Source organism: Zeus faber (assembly GCF_960531495.2).
Source record: "Zeus faber genome assembly, chromosome: 10".
Taxonomy (NCBI): Eukaryota; Metazoa; Chordata; class Actinopteri; order Zeiformes; family Zeidae; genus Zeus; species Zeus faber.
In genome coordinates, this window is record NC_137199.1 from 28,843,652 (window position 1) to 28,850,085 (window position 6,434).

The following is a 6,434-nucleotide window of genomic DNA, read 5'->3' on the forward strand; positions in this document are numbered from 1 at the left end:
AATGTGTTCCTTCACTCCTGTCTATTCTGTCTCCCCCCTCACATCATATTTATAGCACTTATCCTCTCCTTCTCCACGCCGCCCGTCTCTCCTTCCCTCCAAAATGTGATTTTTTTTTATCAGTGTGCGACCCCCTCCGTACCATTATTTGGACTGTGAGGCACTCCGCTGCTGCTCTGATCTCTCCCAATTTCAAACAATAAAAAAGCCGCCCTGCTGCTCCTTTTGATGCCCTGCGTCTGACTGTCTGTATTGCACATACGCACCTTGCATAATGTCCATCACATACAGCACGCGTCAATTTGCATTTAGGTTTAAATGTAAGAAGAATCGTGTTATTAATCCCTGTGTGGAAACGTGTCCTCTGAGTTGAACCCATCCTAACTGTCTCGGAGCAGTGGCACGTCACCCCAATCCCGTTCTAGAGTCAATGTCTTTATCGAGGACACGGACAGGTGTGTACCCCTGACACGCATGTATTTTAGGGCGGGATGAACCAGGGAGATGCCCTCGCCAACATGGGGAGAACATGCTGACTCCACACAGAAAGGCTTCGAGCCCTCGACCTCGTCGCTGTGAGGCAGCAGTGTGAACCGTGCCACCATTCACAGTCAGATGCCATAACAAACACTATAACACTGTACTTTTTATTCAAACGGGGACAGTGTTCAGAGTCCCGGGGCCCCGTTGAGTGTGTGACAATCTGACACAGTATGAGTTCTGCATATTGGCAAATTTCTATGTTACTGATGACTCCTACAACGATAGATATGATTGGATATCCACATCATGTCAGGACACGGAACTGAACGTGTTATGTAAGGAGATGGGTGTGTTGCCATGGAAACCCCGCGTGTTGTTCTTTTTGTGTCGTCGTCCCCTCTCCCCCGAGTTGTATTATTCTACTTGTGTGTGCAAACAAGTTGATGAAGACACGGGCGTCCTTTCTCTCTCGGTGCTTCAGACGGACACACAAACAAAGCCGCCCCGTTGCATCCCCGTTATATGAGCCGGGCGACATCCTCCAGGGGGTCAGTGTGTCAACGGGGGGGAGGGGGGAGGGGGGAGGAGGGAGTCGAGGGAGAGGAGAGGAGGAGGAAGAGAAGACGCAGAAGGAACGGGGGCGAGGGCTGGAGAAACTATTTATAGGCTATGGAAGACGTGGAGACATCTGCGACCCACAAACTCTGAGAAAGAGTCGACAATGACCTCGGGGCAGCGAGGGCGGGGGGGGAGGATGGAAAAATGGGAGGGCGGAGACGGCGGCGGAGAGGCGGGGAAAAGTCGAGGCCTGTAAAAGACGCAAAAGAAGGAAGGAAGAGGGAACGAGAGAGATTTGGGGACGATGGTGACGCACCGACAGAAAAAGACAGGAAAAAGGAAGCGCAGGGTGAAACAGACAGACAGTAGGTGAACCAGGAGCGAGACGGCCATCCAAACAGACGTGGAAACACACACACACACGCGTGCGCGCGCACACACTCGCACACACACGCGGGCACACACACACACACGCGCGCACACACACACACACATGCAGATGCACCCGCTCACTTCACACCACTGTGGACATTCCGGCGGCCCTCTGCCAAAATATTAACATTGCAGCACAGGGGGAACCATAGGAATGTCGTGTGCTGCTCCCAGCTGTCCATCAGCCGCTCAGACCAAAGAAAAGCCCAAAAGTTATGGGACCGGAGGCGTGTTTCAGTGCCACTCGACGTGCACGTTTAATCAGGGGGTGGACGGCCCCGCTCTGTAAAGGTCGATTCGGGGAGAACTTATCGAGCCCATTATAATGAACTTTCCGCTATCTTGCCTTCTCTCAATACCGAGCACTAATTGGTTACAAGTGGGATCTCAAAGAGCGTTTATTGGACGGGGCCTGAATCCAAATTAGTCAGACATGATGCAGCGGGGGAGATTTACGGAGAAGAGAGATTTTCTTTTTCCAAATATACACAATGCCTAAATATTAAAGTGGTAATCCATGATGTTCGTCCGTGTTGATGACTCTGCAAATCCCAGAACTACATTCAAAACTGCAATGTTTTTGTTTTTCCAACATCAAGGTTTTCGGATTCGTTTTATTACTATTATTTTTTCTTGGTTAGAGATGGTGGGCATAGTTTTGGTGAATGGGAATAATTTCAGTGAGTGTCTTTATGAATGAAATCTTCCTCTGTATTGTTGCTGAGAAAGGCAGACGCCACCAGCACAATGGAAACGGCAGATAGCATAACGAAAACACATTTAAATGAATAAGAAACAGACATTAAAGAAGCAGCCATTAAAGCTTAAAAATTCTCAAATTTGCTAAATCTATTTTACAAAATAATGTTATGGATTACCACTTTACACAAGGAATTTGCTTATTATTGTAAAAGGCAAAATAGTTGATAATACGGGATTTGAATATCCATCATATAATTTTAGAGCATGCATCATTGCAAATTGCAGAGAATGTCCCGATTAACTCTCTTCCGACATTGGATCTCATGTATACCGTGCATTAGGCCTGCGACGCCAAACAGCCAGTCGGCGAAATTCCCGAATTGGACAAGTGTACTGGAGGTCGAGAAAGGTAACACCCTTTTAACACATTTGTAATATAGTCCACACTGATCTGGGTGGTTTGTCCTTAAAATGCCAACCACAGCAGAACAGGCTGAGGACGGGACAAGGCCCATCAGCGTTGCAACACACTGTATACATGCACACACATGCTCAAAATGTCATACAGTGTATACATAGGGGCTGGTTACGTAATTCCCATTCCTGTCCCTGCACAAATCAGCTTCCTGCAAATTTGTAGCGATGAGAGATTTATGCATGACCTCAAGCAAACGCTCTCGATTGGCTTATGAAAATGATAATTTCCCCAACTCTACGGGCGATTTTTATTTAATGTGTTTAAACAATCCAGACGGATTTGTACTTCCCGTGATTTACAAACCAACCCCATTTGTATCTTCAATGAGGAACGTTTAAGTCATGCAAATGTATGCGAGTGCGGTTCCAGGCACGTCCAGGTGCCAGCCTGTCCCTCCAGGATGTGTCTGCACTGCAGGTGGAATACGGGGGCGGGGGCGGGTAAGGCAATATTCATTCAAGATTCAAAAGATTCAGGTTTCACGATCTTGATTTTTCACATGCAATCATACAAGTATGATACAGTGGAAGGGTAAAGGCCCCAAAGACTGTGCAAAACAAAGTGAGAGAAAATAAACAAAATTTAATAATCAAAATCAGAAAAAAAAAATACAAGAAAAGGAAAAAAAAACAACAAACAAAAAAATCCCGAATCAAAATATCGAAATAAATCCGCAAGCCGCCATTAACGGGATTCAAGCTCATGGAGGGAATTTAGACGTGGTGGTGCGAGCTGGACTGGGACCTTCAGCAGGATTAGTCCTAAAGCTCCAAGATGTGAGATGAATGGTGAAAAGATCAGAGGGATCAAGTACAATGCTGCCGTGTACCAGATAAATATGTGTCCACAGCATTGTAATATTACAACATTGACAAGATTGTGAATAAAACATTTAAATAAAATAAAAAGCTGATAGTCGCTCTTTTACTATAGCGGCACCATTTGGACAGATTGAAACCCAACTCGGTGTGAATGTTCTGTTCAGTGGTGTGAGCATGTTACCAGTGTCATGGTGATCGCCTTAACCCCTTGTATTATGTTTCAATGTTTAACCAATGAATACTATTTCGGACACAATTAGCCGCTGCTATGAAAGTCACCTCAAAACTGTGAGATACTCATATTCACCCTCCTAAAAAAGTGATTATTTCAACTGATCATCCTGATCATTACAAACTTGACCGGGTATTTTCGCTTCTTTTTTTTTTCGGGACAGGTTTCCCATTACAAAGCACAGAATAATTAATCATCAAACTGGCCACGATGGTCACAATGTGCAAGTTTTTTTGTTTGTTTTTTTATCCGCTGCCATGTTTTTAATATCTTACCCATGTGATGTTTGTCTTGCATTTGATGTGGGACAGATTTGGCACAATAGCGTCCATTGTGAGCAGCCGCCCCAGTGGCCTCACATGACGGTGACAAACGTCAGAACAGTTCATAACCTGCACGAATGGCTGAGTTGACCTTGTTTTCCAATGACAAGACGGCACATTTCAACGAATGCATGAAGCGCCAATAGCCATGTCCGGAGGGATCCCCTCCGCCGACTGCGGGGGGAACAGCTCAAAGGCCGATTTGACGCCGTGGACTCGTGTAACTGAAGAAGAAGAATCTTTATTTGTCACATGACAAATTGCACTACAACACATGCATACTGTATATATATATACACACACACACACACACACACACACACACACACACACATGCACATGCTTTTTTCGGTGGTGGCCAGTGAAATGTGGCCTCTGCATTTGACCCATGCTGCCTTGTCCTTCCCCCGGGGGGGCAGCCAGGAGCAGTGGGCAGCATTCGTCGACGTGCCCGGGGACCTGGTACCAGGTGTCCATCGCTGGTCGGACGATGGTGAGATGTGTGCATGTTTTAGGTGGGGGTCCTTACTGATGTCAGATGGAGGAAACCCCATGTGAGCACGGGGAGAACATGCAAACACACAGAAAGGCTCCTATTTGGGGAGATAACCTGCCGGAGCACGGTGCCAACAGCCCCCCAGGCGGGAATCGAACTGCACCGCAGGGGGTCCGGCGACGGCGCCGCGTTTCCATCCCATCGGCATCGCCTCCCTTTCAGCCCCCCAGGCGTATCTTCATCTTCTTCTTCTTCTTCTTCTTCTTCTTCTTCATCGGAGGGCGTTTGCGCCACGTTCAACGCCGCTCCCCGGCTTCTGGCGGCTGCCTCTGGGCGGCCGGGCGAGTGAACGGTTGAGCGGGAGCTTTTTGACGTCAGTGCGCCGCACAGCGGCGGGGTCAGCTCCCACGGCGCGGATCTGCACCCGTCTCACGCTGCGTCTGTGAGGCTGTGAGGCTTCTGAAGATCACACACATTTAGTAGCTTGAGTTCAATTTAAAGCGGATGGTCTTGTGGTGAGAGCAGTGTGTACGGGCGCACAAGTGTGAGTGAGTGTGAGAGAGAGAGAGAGAGAGAGAGAGAGAGAGGGGAGAGAGAGGAGAGGGAGGAGAGAGAGAGAGGGAGAGAGTATCTTATTTATACTGGCTGCTAGTACATAAAGGCCTGTTCTGTGTTGCGGTCAAAACTGGCCGAAGCCTCAACACGGGGCGCAAAGTGCTTATAGACATAAACAAAAACATCAAGATGTCAATATCCTGGATTGAAGTTCATGACCCCAATTTGTGCAAAATAAGTCACCTGGCCTCAGGCTGAAACAAGCATGTCAACCAGCCTTTCAGTCATGATAAACACCTACATCCCTTATGTGAGCGGCCACTGGTCAGTACGCCGAGGCCACTCTGGCATGTGCCCATAACAGCCAAACGGAATATTTCCAGTAATATTTATCTCCGCAGCATCGACGCCAAGTTTCGGGGAATCCCACCAATCGCACAAGGAGATGCACGTTTTTGGCATGTGTCGCGGCCCCCCACTATTCAATCACGTCATATACTCACGTCCAATGATAGCGGCGCCATCTCGCCGATCTGGACAATGTTTGTTTGTGAACCTTTTGCAAGAGAAAATCTACGCACGCGTCACATTTCACGTTCACGGCCCGTTCTGGACGTTCGCGCTAATACCGCGTAGCCCCGACTCGGGAACCCGGATGACGTCATCTGGCAACAGCACGGAGCGGCTCTCGGATGACGTCATCGGTGTCTTGTGTCAGGGCTTTGAGACGCAGCTGGGGGGGGGGAGAGAGACAAGCTGCTTGGCTGCATTAGTCTCTGCTGGCCAGAAGAGGGCAGGATTCTATGTTTTATCAAAATAAAATAAAAAAACACATTTCAAGGTAAAATACAAACTATCTTCAACGATGCAATGGACACAGGTTCCATTTTCCTGTTCGACTTGTCAAACTTTCCTCAGAAAGTTTCATAGGATTTACAATTGATGAAATGCCAGTATTTAATTTTATTTTGATCTTGAAACGTAGTTAAAATAGTCATGTAAGGTCTGCAGGCCAAATTAACTAAAATTAAACATGCACAAATAAAATAAATGAGAATTGCTCTTCGTGAGTAAAACTATATCTAATTGTTCAATTAAGGTTGGCAAATATGTAACTTAAAAACTGAGCAAAATCTGACAAAATAAACCATTTCAGTTACCAATTCTTGTGAGTTTAGTTAGAAACTAAAATGTCACCGGCCACAAGTAATTCTGACCAAATTTGGTATTTAAAATAAAACTTCATATTCATTTCATGACTTTTGGTCAATCCAAAAATGGCATACGTACTTGACATACTATGGCTTTAGGTTGTGCTGCTTTTGCACCTTGCAGAACTTTATACAGAAGTTTG